A 16,014-nucleotide genomic window follows, 5' to 3' on the forward strand; every position below is an offset into this window, starting at 1 on the left:
TAGAGCAGTTTGGCAGGGTTCTCTTGATAAGCCCCTTGATTTTGGTGCACTTCGTGTAAATTTCTCGACAGAGACCTTGCCAGTTTAGTTTATCGTTAATAATGACATCCATGTATTTTTTACTGCTTGCGTTCGGCAATTTATGCCGTGCCTATCCGTGCGTATGTTTGTGTTTTAGGAAATCTTCAAGAGTTAAGGTTTACCAGCTTTAAATATCTGACACTCGGATCAATCGCAAAGCGAATTTAAATCGGTCTGTCATATGTCACAATTGTTTTGTGTGGCAGCAAAGAATGCAGTTGTCCGCATAGAACTGTGTTGACTTAATGTTTAAAGAAATAACATTGATAAAACAAAGGAAAGTATTGGACCAAGAATGGTTCCTTGGGGTACGCTAGATGTTAAACTGCACCACGATGAACATTTTCTGCTGACAGTCAGTCTCTGCGTGCGGCCTGTTAGGAAACTCATTATCCAATTAACATTAGGCGTGCCAAGGCCATTATTTACAAGTTTTGATCGATCGAGCATGCCGGACTGGTTCAAACGCTTTGGAAAAAATTTAAATATATGATATCGACAGTGAGGCCTGCATCTAAATAACTGTTCCAATCATGGATAACATTAACTTACTGTGTTTCACAAGACTGCTTGGGCCGGAAACCATGCTGATTATCATCAAAATTGATCACTTGTAATCGAGATGAGCCATTACTGTCACAAACAATTTTCTCCATGATCCTACTTACAATAGACGTATAGTGAAATTGGCCTGTAATCGCTGGCTTCGTCAAATAACAGGACTACATTTGCACGCCTCCAATTATCAGGCACAACCTCCGTTCTAAGAAGCATTGGATAATTTAGCTTCCTCCTTCAGAATTCTCACAGGGATTTCATCAGGGCCTTGCGATTTACTGAGGTCGATGTCTTTAAGTAATCGGAACACCTCAGTTGAAGTACATTCGATTACGGGCATAGTTTCAATGTCAAGTTTAGAATCTAGCTGAGGCGTATCAGTACTGGACTAGTTCTTAAAAACAATCTTTTCTGGATCAGTCGTGCTTTCCCCGAGAGACTTAAAATTCACTGACATAATTCCAAAATTCCTCAGGGTTATTAATCAATGCTACTTGCAACGTTTCTAATGTAATCATTGTGGCTTTTCTTGATTTCTCGTTTAACTTCTTGTCTGAATTCTTTGTATTTTTCCCAGTGATGAGCCTGATTCGAACGCTTGCCAATTTTAAAGGATTTATCGCGTTTTCCGATCAAGAATTTAATCTCATATGTAATCTGAGGAGAGGGTTTATGGGTGTCACCTAACATCTTGTGTGGAATGCTAGAATAAGCAATATCGGGTAATAAGTGTTTACAAGATAACCAGGAGTTTTGTATACCATCCTCCCAGACTGCATCAATTATGTCAGCACCCGCATTTTCTAAGTCACTTGTAAATTTACTGAAATCAGGTTTGGAAAAAAAAACACAAACCGTTCTCTTTTCCCCGGGGAACTGTATTAACTGAACAGTTACATTTAAAAATAATGGCGTCGTGATCACTTTTGCCTGGAATAACATCAACATTAGAGACAATAGAAGGTTCGGTGGAAAATAGAAGATCTAAAGCATCGCTAGATGTGTAGCACCTTCTAGTAGGCTCATTATCCTGAAAAGTTGCGTTCGAAGAGTGAAACAGTGTTGAGCAGCAATCTGAGTTGTCCATGGGGTCTGGGTAACCGTCACCCCTATGCAAATTAGGTAAATTGAAATCGCCAGTGAGGATAATTTTCTTATGTTTAGTCCCGTTCTTATTTGGTGACCCAAAAGACTTGCTAAGCTCATCGATGCATGACCTCAACCCCACTGCTGCAGGCGGTCTGTAAAACTCCTGACAAATCGAACCTTTATTCTCACAGCTTACCTCACACCACAAAATCTGACAATCGGAGTCAAGATCTGGCCGATGTATATCAGGGAGACCATGTTTGAATGCAACAAGGATGCCTCCTCCTTGTCTGTTTCTGTCTTTCCTCAAAACAGTATAATTGTCTTGGAAATTTTATTCAATTTCAAACTGTATTCAATTCATCTATCTTATTACAGACACTACGAGCAGGGATACATTTCAAGGTTCTAACCCCATCTACTGTTGTCTTGCGTCCCTTGACGTCGTGACTTCGTAACTGAGGTAATGGAGCCAGTCTTGGTGCTGATGGCGATTCTTGGGATGTTGTCTGTGAGTCCAATTCCGTACAGGTCGAGGGAGGCCTCCACGAAAATCCCGCAGAGGGTTAGAGTGTGATGTATTTTGTAGATTTGAGGGCATCTGCATAGCTGATATAGGGAACATTTTCACTGGTGTGGTCTTTCTTAGGAGGTGGCTGGGGGGCGTGGATGATGGTGCCTCTAATATGACATAAAAGGTTCCTTGCAAGTGCCACTGTTCCTCGGTTTAATGAACACCATGACTGGTAATGTGTCCCTCCCTACTACATGTAATTGCATTGTTGATGTATCCTCCGCCATGACGATCTGCCAACTCATGTCATTTTCTGTCCGTGGAGTGTACTTCGTTTCTCTGCTTGGCTGTTTCCTTCCGATCGTGCATGATGGAGGATAAAGCAATGGATGTTGAAGATTTCTCAGTAATTGCTTGAGCTGCCTTTGTCAATTTAACAGTTAAACGTGTGTCAGCGCTGTTCTGTGTATTGTTTGTACCGACGTGGAGGATTATAATGGATGGGTGATGTTCTTGGACAACTCTACATTTTTGCATGATGTCGTCTGCTTCAATTCCGGGCTACGAAAAGTATGCTTGCAGTAAAATGTTAACCAAAAGGCACAACTCTTTCAAAGTATTAGCCCGTGAAGTACCAATAAGGCTGCTAAATGAAGCAGAATGACGAATAACCCCGAAAGACTTCAACAAATGGGACAAGTGGGCATAAAGCTCTACTTAAGGAAAGCCAGATCTTCACAAAATTGACCCTTACTGATGTAAACAATTGATTGACAGTTAAGTCAATTTATTCTTTCACCAGAAGACAAAACCCTACACAGTGTCTAAGAAATAAAAATATGATTAGTGTAACATTCGGTAAGTAAATCTTTACCACACAGAATAAATAATTAATATTGCAAGCCTATGACACTATAATATGATGTTCAAACTATGAAGGTGTGGAGGTAAACCCACTTCTTCCAGAACAGTAACTGTCGACAACAGCTCGCCAGTTGGCAGAGGTAACTTGCTAGTTGAATTTTAGAATCTCAAATCTGGGAGTAAGTAACGAGCATAATTACAATGCCATGATATAGGCCCCATGTAATTTCAAGTGTGATCTATGACCAACATGACAGTACGCCATGGAGTATGAAGCATAACTATTAACAACAAACGCTGGCCGGATTTTAACATGTACGATGCAGGGAATCGAACGGGGCTCGCTGAGCATGCATGGCACAGGCTGCTTGGCAAGAGTTAACGCGTTCGCTTACATGCATTCTTGTACATGTACAATACGTGGCCACACAACGCTAACAAACTCCACACATGTCAGACATGACCTTACCCCCCCCCACCACACAGAAATTGTGATATTTTTCTCAACCCGTGCTGGTTGGTAGGCACCCTTTTTATATTCTATGGTTCTCAAGTTTCTTTTTTAACCGAGGATCGGTCGGTTTACGGAAGCTTAAAGTGACCAGACACGATTCTGCGTTTCGGAGATACTTTATCTCAGAAAGACTGAATACTGATATAAAAAGTCGTCTTTCTGTGATAACGCTTCCGTGTAAGATGTTCTTCCCCGATATCGTATGTCAGAAAGACGTCTTTTCCAGATACGATATCAGGGAAAAACAAATTACACGGAAACGTTATCAAAGAAAGAAAACTTTTTATCTTTTTATTCTGTCCTTCCTAGATCACGTATCTCAGAAGGAGGGAGTCGCGGATGGTCACTTTAAGCTTCCGTACTGCCCTCTTCTGTAGCACGTGTTCACGTTTTTGCAGGTGGTACTTCGTGGCTAAAATCATCCTCCAAATGCCTTGGACACTTCAGAAGAACAGAAGAAAACACTTTTCCTCCAGGATAATGAAACCGGTTTATTGTGCAAAATTTCGTGTTTTCTTGTTATGGACGCCATTGAGCTGACCGTATGGTGCTTATTCAGCAGTCCATAATTTGGCAATTAAGATTTATTTTCTTAAATTTTGAATATAATGGTATGGAAATGAAGCACGAGCTAAAAGTAATAAACACAATACAACCTGTTTTTGTAATAGCTAATCTTTTTAATTGATGTCAGAATTGCTTCATATACATACAATGAGTTCTACCTCTGATGCAGTGTAGGCCTATTGACCGTGTTTCCCAAGTGGCCCACTCATAGAATAGTTACTAAACAGAATTTCTAGTTTTACCACAGGCCCGTGGTCACAGCGGGGCTGTTTAAATAGATATGCAGCTCAGGTCAAAGCAAATCGTATAAACAAATGCATGTTATGCATCAATCTAAGTACGGGGTTACTGTAATTGACCATCTCTCATGGGCGTCAGGAAGAAAGGGGATCTTTTCTCCTCGGAGAGAAACAAGAAATATGGGGACAGGGGTAGAAGGCACCAACTTGTACAACAATTCCTTGGAATTGAGCCGTGACCGGTAACGGTTTGTCACTTCGCTACTGATGTGAGTCCCCCCCCCGAAAAAATTCCTCGCAACAAGTGTGGGGGATGAATCGCCCGGCGGGGATACTATATGGCGATGACGATGGTCATGATACAGGTGTACATAATCTGTATTATATTCATGCAGAATCTTACGTCCAAACGTCAGATTAATGGTTTTTTAAAGTTGCTCTCCCTTTTGAGTGAAATTGATGACATTTGTGTCAATGGAAGTCCCAAAAGTCTTCACAATCCACTTCAAATTTTTCTTACCATGTAAAAGTGGGTGAATGATCCAATAGACCACCCCGGTTAAAAAGTGTGGGGGGCATATATAACCACACACCCACCCACGATAATTGGGGTAGTTAGGCGTGCATAAAAAACGTAAACGGCCACAAGTGGTTTCAATTCTACCATAAAGAAACGAGGAAGAATTATGGTATATCGTATACATTACGTCATCGTCACTTTAGGAGGTGAGCACACCGGGCAAGCTCATGAGTGACAAATAGCGCCGCTTCTTTGATATGCCCACTTCGTCAGGCTTTTTGTCCCGTCTAGTTCCTTTCGCACGTGACTTCTTAACCAGTGTACAAATTTGTCTGCAATGTGCACTCATTAAGCAATCGCGCAAATACTTGGTCAAGATTTTAAAAATTCAAGTTAAGTTATTCGAGTAGAGAAAACTATTAAATTCAGCACTTTCTCGTTATGTTAATGGGAGATATTACACTGCGGGTTGAAGCTACCCGCTTCTGGAAATTAATTTATTTTTACAACAATGGGAGATGTATGAGGGCCGCGTGGTGTTTAGAACAAAGCTATTTAATTGTTTTTTTTAATATTGATATCGAATGTTCAAGATAATTATAGTCTACTGCTTCTTTTATAGTTTCCCTAATGCATTATTAGGAGGTAGGCAACTGCTTTGCTGTAGTGTGAGGGCGATTGTTTTCTTGTAGGGGAGTCTGTTCTTTCTTGTGTATGAAATTTACTGAAACCTATTCATTTGTGCATAACTACAGAAAAAATGGTCTGGAAGACAGTGAAATGGGTTTGTGGACAATGAAATTTTGCTAAAAAGCCCGTGAAGTTCGCTTTCCTGGTTTCCTATATGAAACTGAAATTGACCGATTACTAAAAGCGAAGTGACTAAGCACCGGCTCTCGCACTAGACTTTCCGAGTCTGTATTTTGGAGGGACAGCGAAAACAGAAGGAAAGTAATCTTTTGTTTGGGTAAATTCTCCCATTGAAAAAAATGCACTGGAATCGAAGCCTGTCCGATTTCTTGAACCGGGCGTAAGGGAAAAACAGAAAAAAGAAACCTGGGAGAGTTTTGTTTTCTAATGTGATAGCAGGTGAATCGCTTAACTGTTCAGCAAAAAAGATCAAAACTCTCAGTGAAAAAGTGGTTGTGCAAATAACATTTTCTACGAAATAAGACATAATGAGACTTGTTCATATTTTAGGAGAGAATCAACGCAGTTGGCAATCTGTTTGCCCAACAGTTAGGCTGTCCATCTGGTACCAGTGTTGCGCAAAAAGTGCCATCGTTTTACAGTGTTGCGCACATTGCCCAAGACAGCTTTATAATCATGGACGTACACCCTGTTGGATGGGGTATTCCCCCCACTTTATAAGGTGCGGGATCGGCTTTCGAATCACCCCCCTGGACCTTTTTGTGGTGAGCCAAAATTAAAGCTGATTGTGACTAAAATGCATTCAATATCACTAAAAAAGGGAAAACTAATTTTTCGTTTGTTTTTATTTGACAAAACCCATACAGATTATAAATGATACACAAACAAATGAAGAAACTGGAACAAAACGAAAAGAACCCCATATAAATCGTAACTTTACTCATTAACGGCATGACTTTAGGTCTATAGCCTATGTAATATTTCTGTCTGTCCCTGCACGATATCCCACAGAACGGAATGTAAATAATAGATTATTTACAATGTTTGATTCCTTAATAGTTTTTAATAAGAGACGAACTGATTCAACATTACTTTGAGGGCGGGTATACCTATGATGAAATCTGCTGTATACTCCAAATTAGACATGACTTGAGGTAGGCTCACAGAAGTCTTTTAAACAGTAACGTTACTTTTTAGTCCCACAAATAATGCTGATGTGCTGGACAACCTGCTCTCATTGGTCTATCCACCATGGCATACACACCCACAAAAACCAACACGTCACATTTTCTGAACTTAAACCAAGTGGTAATTGCCCTGTAACAATACATTTAATAAACAGTTTGTTATCCACAGCACTGTCTAGTATTTCTGTATTTCAAGGTGAGATTGAGAAGACAAAATGGAATATCTGTATCGGTTGGCAGATTTCTTTTTAGAATTTGTTGAAAACAAGTCGGCACATTTTTACAGTACGCACATTAGAATTAGACTGTGGATAAGTTGGCCCAAATATTTTTGCTGAAAATGTTTTTCAAAAAAAAAACAAAAAAAAAAAAAAACAACACTTGGTTGAATTCTCAGAAAGGCGACATTTTCTTGTCAAGGGGCAGGGGTAGTCTAGCATTATTGGCATTAATTATGGAACTAGTATTACAGGTGGGATTTGTACTTGCCTTATTGGGAAAAGATCCTTAGAAGTGAACGGTATCATCATATTGCCATTTTCATCCCGGCTTTTGCAGGTCCTATGCAACCCATTTGATGGGCGATGCACGAGGGCGACGCACGACGGGCGACGGAAAATGGCATGTTTGGAACTGGTAAATGGCAGAATTGGGACACAACAAAAAGCAAAGGCGACGGACAACAGGCGACGGGCGACGGCAGATATGGAATTCCATACTTTTCAGACTTGGCGATTGGACATGTTGGGGGGTACCCCTTGGTCTCATTTCTTGCTGGACATGCATTCCAGGGATGATTTTCGCTAGCCAAAGTTTGTCCCGAATCACGAGGTATTGAAACAGTGTCTTTAGCCTTGGATTTCAGATTGTCATGTTTATTTGCAATCAGCAGAACTCGGTGTACCAGATTTTATTCAAATTAAACTTGCAAAGGTTTAGTAATAGTCATAGGACAACTGAATTCTAACGGCTGGGGTGAGAGCTACCTCGGCTTTGAGATGGCCCCCAGATTCTTTTAGGGTTTAACGTTCTCAGCCGAGTAAAAAGCGTCCGAAGGAAGTACGAATGAATTGATCCAGTATTCGTTTTTTTTGTTTTTCAATCGACGGATGACAGTCAGTCCACCTGTGAAGTATTTTGACAGGAAATCACACTGCAGTTTAACTAAGTTATAATCTGTATCATTTGAGGGCAAATGAATAATTGTAAATACATGTATTGTTTTATTTTTCTTTATTGAAATGTCGAAGTTCAACAAATGCATCATTTTCCCCAGTGATATACCTGAGGACTTCTCACAGCTATTTTAACGAGACAAGTTGACCTCGAACCTCAGGGGATCACAATTTCTTCTAATCCTCTGCCGTTGCACACACCCAGTGCAAGAAAGGAAAATGGCATATTCCCTGAAAGAACGTTTCTCCCATTTTTATTATGGAAACGAATATGTCTTTAGTCGCTTTAAGACCAGCTATGCCTCTTATGCTGACAATGATCTGAAACGAAGCATGTTTTGGTAGAATCAACCACATATCCAATGGTTTCCTACTCAATCCTGAGAGAGACGGGGTATGCAGAATCCGCCTTCCCACCTCATAGTTTGTTTAATATCGTCGCCGTGCATATTTCAGGAGATGAACTCAAGCTGGCCATGTTGACACCTATTTTGGAAAATCGAACTTACTGTTCTTGTGCAGTGTCCATTTTTCCGAGACAGGTTTAGTTAGTTATTTGCTAGGTTCAATGCCTGCCGGCGTGCATGCTTGTTGCTGTCGCTTTGAACTTCAAAAGACGGTAAAATTAAAACTACATGGGTGACTTAACACCAACTTCGCATTAGAATTTTCATGATAAGGAATGTATGTAGATGCATTCTAAGCCTTAAAAGAGCATGGCCCGTCTGAGTTCGGGGGAGACAAAATCCATCCCAACTGTAAGACGGGCCAAATATAACCCGGCTCTTTGAGCGTTGGACTGTGCAGTTTTCCCATTTTATGTATTTCTCCCAATCTATGATCAAAGTTGACAGTTGAAAACGACTAATTTCAACATTTGGAATGGAGCTAAGTCAGCCTTATGTGATATGAACAATGTTATTGACTCTTGCGCGTACTCACGCTTGACACCAACTTGTTCAGCTTGGTCAAAAAGTCAACATTTATTGCCATTTTAATTTGCCGTTCTTTTACTGCAATTCGTTTAAAATAGCTTTCAACAAATAATGCCCTCAGTCCAATTTTCTGGGTTCTGCAGAGCCCTCACACTTTCAGGTGAACATGAAGTTTCGCCTCTCTGATTAGACTAAACTCATTGCAACATTTGAGACATCACCCCAAGTGCCCAATTCAATCTAGCATGGAAGCCATGGATGTGTTCATGGATACTGTTGTTCAGGGGCTACTTGTTGTAAGTGGCTGTTGCTTTATCGACCGTTTAGAAGATTTGGAACCTGACGGGCTCTAAACCTATGGCGACAAGTAAACTGTCTTGTGTGTTGATAAATACAAATACACATAACATACGTAAAACGAACCGATCCCCCTCTAACTCTCTATTTTGCCAAGATTTTGCAATTTAAGTGTTTTTCTTTAACAAGATAATACCAGATTTTCCTTTTTTGTGTTTTCCTTCGCTCCTTTGTGCTCGTTGAAAACATTCAATGGGAAGTCACAGTGGCAGCCTGTGACAAGTGGAATTTAACTTATAATTATGATGTGGAATTTTTCGGATGATTATGTAATGCAAAAACACAATTGCTGTGCTCAAGAAAACAAAGGACTGGCGTTTATAGTTTTGATGATGGTAGGTCAACCTTTGTTTTTGGGGAGTGAAATTCGTTTAACATAATATTATTATTAAATATTAGATGAAAGAGGAAGAACCCGAGGGTCCCTATAACAGATATGTGTCTCCAAATCACCATGCTAACCAAAACCACATTAACATTAAACGGAAGATAACATTTACTGTTTTTACAACTATCCGAATCTCACCGTAAAACGCCCAGGTGCAGATATCCGAAAGGGAAGTGCTTGTAAACACATACACGTGTAGTTTCAAAATAGACGATACTCTTTTCAAACAATTCAACATTTATTGGCAAACGAGTCTTGAAAGTTATTTTGTTGCGTTTTAAATCCCTCATATCTGACCACGGACTTAATGTGCGACTGCTGTTTCATGTCTAAGGAAGACGGAAACCACTGAATGAGCTGTCAAAATATTCGCTACTGTGAGCCCTACCGCTCATTGTTAAATACAGCAAGTTTTTATTCTCTAGAGTTATGACAGCCATACCGGCCACTTGCTGATTGGCGTCTTTCTTCTGGGCAAGGCCAGAGACAATGGTTGCTTCTTCCAAGTTTTTCTTAAGATAAACCTTGAGTTTCTCGGTTGAACTAGCTTTGCTCACGGAAAAGGTGAACACGTACGTGCCTTGCAAATTACATGCAAACATGTGATAATCTAAGACGTAGGCGGTATCTTTCAGAAGCACCATGGGCACGTTGAAGGGCACAACGTCCTGCCCATAGTTCCTGACAGTGTTAGTGGGATTTTCCCTGGTGACAGTAAATGCTCTTCTTGAACTAGCCGCCACGCCTTTGAGTTGAGTGTCATCCAGATGAATGGCGATAAGGAGGATAGTCAGAGTGGAGATTTTCATCTATGTACAAGACGACAGAGACAGGCAAAGAAAAAGGATGGACAGATCAAAACAATAAGTACACCAAGTGCAGACACCACATGAATTCTGATATAAAAGTCAGTTTACCAGACCATATCCATGTGTTGAAACTATTCAAATCGGCCTCAGGGCGTCATCAAAGGAGGGGGTACTTTCCCCGAACAATTTCGATCATTATTCTTCGCATTGTTCCACAGGTATTACTCCAGTGTCAGGTTTTCCACAGGAGGCGAAGCGGCCTGTAGTTAGTGGACTAACAGGCCTCGTTCGTTAGTTGGCAACTTTAAATTGAAAGCCAGGTTGAACTTGTAAGTTTTACAGCTTGGAGCAAACAAAAATGATATTAAGTGAAATTTCGTGAACAATTGGCATATATCTGATATGGTAAATAATATTTGATAAAACTTGAACCTAATTTTGAAAAAAAAGAAAATTCAGTCTTCAAAAGCCATAGCATTTCCAGAAAGTCCGGTATCTGTATCAGAAGTTTATAACATTTTTAGCAGATTCAAGCCACGTGAATAAGGCCTAGAGCTATTTTGAAGCCCTTCTCTTCTCTTGCAGCTACTGTGGAAATAACATTTATTTCATTTCTCTGGTAAGGGCTTCCCTTGCGTTTTGAACAATTGCATGCGACAGCTTTACAACCAGACATACTTTACTAAAACAAATGCAGTTCCCACCAACCCAAGTTGCATTCACATCACCCGATCGCTGGTCACATTTACATGTCCATCAATTCAGAGCCCAATTACACGACACGTTGTACAGGCGCGGATCCGGTTAGGATTAGGGGGTAGAACCCCTTCCCTCCATAAAAAGGTAAATAAAAGAGGAAAAAAATAAAATAAGTGCACCAATACCATTGTAAGCAATGTACGTCATGTCACGCTTCACCATCATTCTGCTTGTCTGTAAAATATTAGACATTATCCCAAAAAATTCCAGCCAGACCTCCCCCTGGTCGATTCCTGGATACGCCCCTGACTATGCCCTACCGCCAATATGCATTGAGCAGAAACACCCCCGATTGGTTGAAAGAGCCATGGAGTGTTCGTTTAACTGGTAGCAACGCGTACGCAGCGCATGCATATTCATAGTCGTTTGTAAACCAACGAAGTTCAGTTTCCGGTAAAGGAGCCTCCGGGCGCATTGATATCAATGTCCTAGTTTTAGGTCTGGACTAATCGATGTTACACGTAGATAAACAGATACGCATGCGCTAAACGTGAATCATAACCAAACTTACCTTGACCTATCGCTCTTTGCGTTCACAAGTAGGAAAGAAACTTCGATGTCAAGAAATCAATGCAATCTGTGAAAAGCATCCATGCGAATGTCTCGATCAATTAATGGCATCTATAAGTTATTACATACAGCAATGGCATTCAAATTACGAAAGATTGGTTAAATCAAACGCATTGATCCGATGAGTTTTTCTGCCACACACAGCGTTTCCACTCTGCAATTGCACTCGGTGTTTCGATTTTGTTCCAACAATGATCCACAGAATCTGCAAATGGAAGAGTGACACGAACCGCTCTCTGAAGTTAGTGTAAACTATTCTATAAAGGGGTCGCACTGAGAGCACTAATGATAAGGAAAACTAAGCCGTAGCCTTGTAAACATGGTCATAAAGAACATTGACTTTGATTTACCGATTTTTATAACGTCATATGAATATTTTGGGATTTAATTCATCTTAAACTTGTTAATATCCAATCTTACCATTCAAGCTACCACCATCTTGAATTTTCGCTTAGCTGCAACCCAAGCAACCCGAGAACACTGATTACGAGTCTCTCGAGAACGCAATCCCGAATAAACCCTTAAAATAATAGCCTCTTTCGTTGCAACCTCTTGGTTTGCGCACTATATTTTTTAATCTTCCCTATTTCAAGAGCGTCTATGCAAAGGTTTTATTGAATCACAACTTACCGTACGGATCCAGCCTTCCAGTCAGTTCACTCGGGTTTCCGACGGGAGCAGGGGATGGTCGCTGTGAGAAATGATGCACCTGCCTGTGCTTTTTATCTTGCCGTCGATTTGCTGGGTAGTGAGTGGGCGGCTGATTTATGTTGGACTTCTGATTGGCCGCTTGAGGTTTGTAATCAAAACACATCACCGCAGGTGGGCGGGAGTTATATGTCAATACGCACAAAGTAACCCGTATACAATTACTTCCGCCTAACATTTATCCTTACATGTTGCGACTCCACATTAAGTGAAGCACGCTGCTTTCAACATACACTAATGGAAAGATGCCTTTCAGTATCACATTTCAGACGGAAACGCATTAACGCCACATACACAAACAATGCTTTCCGTACTTTTAAGTAACTGAGGACTCTTACAAAACATTTCTTCACAGAGATGATCTCACTTGCCAGGAGTGCCCCATCCCCATTTAGAAAATTGATGCAAACACTCATTGCAATATATTGAACGATTTGGAAGGACCCGTTTTGTCCAATACTTACAGAAATACAAGCTGGCAGTCCTGCTGGTCACTTCCATTCTTCTTGCTTACAAATCATCGAGTCCACGTGTCACGATATGCTGTATACAATAACAGGTAATTTAACTGTACTCAAAACATTATTTGGTCTGCAGAGGCAATTTTAGCTTGGCTACTTGCCTGTAAACTGGCCTTGTCCAAGACGGTTACAGCGCTTTTCCGTCGAGGGGAGATTTTTGGGCACGCGACCCACAGCAAACGAGCCACCCTTAAGGTGCGGTACAAATGCGGCAAAATCACATATCAAGTTACGCGGACAAACACAACGTATGGTAAATTTACAGAATAGTGTGGGTGTACTTGTTGAAGGTGCAGAGGGAGCTCGTCTATGTTTTAACGCAGCCACGAATCGAGGTCCGATTGTAAATCGAGGACGCCCTCAGTTCGCAATACATAGACATCTGAGGCAACAGTGAGCATTTCTGACGGTCAGCGAAATCTCAAGACGTTGGGAAGCCGTCCTCGATATCACACTGGGTGTTTAAAAACACCTGCTCTAAATTAACATTTTTACGCCATAGGTTGGTATGTTTACTGGAATATGCACTACGAAGTACTTGTATTGGGCATAAACAGTCTCAAATCCAAGCTAAATTACCTGCACACACAAGTGTTTTTCATGCGATATGCGCATATGTACAGTATATGATTACTTTATGAACTTGAAGGCTAAATTCTGTCTTACGTGATTCAACTTGAATGTTAAACATCAGAATCAGAAAAATGCATGCAAGACTATGTATAAACATATGGTGGGTGTTCATGTACATGTGCATGCACAAACGCACCTGTATGCATATTACAAACATGCATGCCACATGCTCCTCTGAGATCCTTGGTTTCAAAGAAGCGTACGCAACCATTGTGCTGTCATTGGCCGATGTTGTAGGTGAATGTAGATTCAAACTACTACTACTAATGCAATCACACATTTCCACTGATTTTAAGATGCGCGAAGTCAGATCAGAGATTTCGTCGAGGAACGACGTAACCCCGGAACGGTGCTATGACTGCAGCTATAGTTCCAGTGCATGGTGTGAGCAACTTGCACAATTACGGATGCAGTACGAATGGCACGAAAAAATTTACTGAAAAGTAAACTCACCTGTCATGGAAACCTCTTGATGCATTCATATGCGCCATTTAGAGCGGTTGGATAAAGTCCTTAACTTGCAATCCGTCAAGGAACCTCGATGTGAAAAATGATTTTCACATCAAAATTTGAGGAAATTTACGATTACTTTTTGGGAGAAACTTTGGAAATAGGGGTGTCTCAAATTCTGTTTTCTTATGACCTTCAGAAGAAATGAAAATATGAAGCTCTGTTCATAGAGAAGATGTGTGCATGGTATTAGTAAATATTCTATCTTCAGAATTCACAAAATGTGCTTAGGAAAAGTTCGTTAACAATTTTTAAATAAACCGCGCAAAACTTCGTTGCTATGTGTAACTAGGCGAATTCGGGCGCATGCGCACTAACGAAATGACCACCGTGAACATAGGCCTACTTGAAGTTTCATCGGAGCCGCCTGGCATGCCTGCAGTGAGACTGATAGTGGTATTACTTATGTACATGAGTTTGTGTATATTGTGGACCTATAACAAATAGGGGACAATAGGGTCAACGGTTGCCGAAGAGTCCACTGTTTGAAAACGTGTACAAAACATATGGGAGGTCCTCCGAAAAAGTTCTAGTATGAACAAAAGAGGAACAGTCCACGATTGAAGGCGTTAACACTTGTGTGTGTTGCCGACATGGCTGCATTTTACTGCTGTATTGCTAGTCGCTACATCCGCCGAAAACCAGGGATAGAATAAGTCATGGATGCTAGCGTGCAGCGTGAACCAGGATACCAAGCAAGTAATTCCAAAGGCACTGTGCCGATGATGACACGGTGTTGGCGATCGGCGGGGTCTGTTGACGCAAACTGCTGAGCCCCGCTGAAAACGAAGTCAACGTACCGCTGCTGGTTGCCCCGGAGTCGACAAAGTTGGCCGAATGAGGGCGCTCTCCAACGTGCCCGTGGTCGAACGGTAACGGCGAGGCAAGAAGGTTCTGGATTGCTCGAGACTCGGATCGTGTTCGACCACGTACCGACCGATCCTGCGTCTTCTGCTTCCTTCCTCTGTTTCCCATGATCAGGGGGATATGCCTGCGTCCCGAAACGGGCTGCGCGGATGTCGATTGTGGCTAAATCTTGAGAGATTTTTTTTAAGAAGGACGCAACCCCAGCAGAGGCAAGTGACCAAAAGAGGATGAGCCTAAGGCCCGATTGTACGCTCGACCTAATTGGTTGTTAGCCAGCCTTCTGGCCAGTCAGTGACATGATTAGTCAGCCTTGCGTTGTTAGATTAAACGCCCTCCCTCCCCGGGCCCCAAAGGGGGTTTTGGGTCGACCAGCATCCAAAAACGGTATTATAACTGAGCGGTTAATTCGATGTTATACCATTTTGACTTTTGGGTAGAGTCAGGTATGTATACGTAATTTTACTCGCGACTTAACTTCCGTAGGTTATCACTGTCAGGTACATAATTGTAGTGTAATAAAGCAACAGAAAGTACAGAAGAATTTGTGGACTTGATTTTACTTGCCTTACTGATTGAACACTATTAGAGGTAGGTGACTAGTTCTGACAGTTGTCAAGAGAGGCAGAACTGTTCCTGTGGTTTCTAAGCAGTGAGGCAGTAGCGTGGTTGAATGCTCTGGTCACCAAGAGACATGAAGCTGGAGTAGCCCAGGACAACAACTTCTTGTTCGCACAGCGTTGTTATGGCGGGAGAGGCCACATACGAGGGAGTGACTGTTTAGGGCATATGCAGATAAGGCTGGCCTTGACGATGCATCTAGTATCCGGTCCACCAAACTCTGTAAACATGCAGCAACTGCATCTCAAATTCTTGCATTAAAGGAACATCAGCTTGAAACTCTATCCAACTTCATGGGCTACGATCTGCTGGTACATCGCGAATACTACCAGCTGCCAGATACTGTACAGTGGGTCACCAAACTGTCCAGACTTTTCCTG

The 16,014-nt window shown here is 41.4% G+C and overlaps 1 long non-coding RNA gene across 2 annotated transcripts; it reads right to left on the reverse strand.

Moving 5' to 3' along the window:
* Positions 1-8,002: 8,002 nt before the first annotated feature.
* On the reverse strand, positions 8,003-13,258 carry LOC147795720 (uncharacterized). Of its 2 annotated transcripts, XR_015423682.1 has the most exons (4): positions 12,950-13,001; positions 12,408-12,566; positions 11,719-11,784; positions 8,003-10,448 (listed from the first exon to the last, which is right to left on the reverse strand). It is a non-coding gene; the product is annotated as an uncharacterized LOC147795720 (long non-coding RNA). The 2 variants fall into 2 exon arrangements; XR_015423681.1 differs by lacking the exons at positions 8,003-10,448; positions 11,719-11,784 and adding an exon at positions 11,791-11,982 and having other exon boundaries at positions 12,950-13,258.
* Positions 13,259-16,014: the final 2,756 nt, after the last annotated feature.

This window comes from Acanthaster planci, linkage group LG21 (genome assembly GCF_054643075.1).
Source record: "Acanthaster planci isolate LZ-2023a linkage group LG21, COTS_SCS, whole genome shotgun sequence".
NCBI lineage: Eukaryota > Metazoa > Echinodermata > Asteroidea > Valvatida > Acanthasteridae > Acanthaster > Acanthaster planci.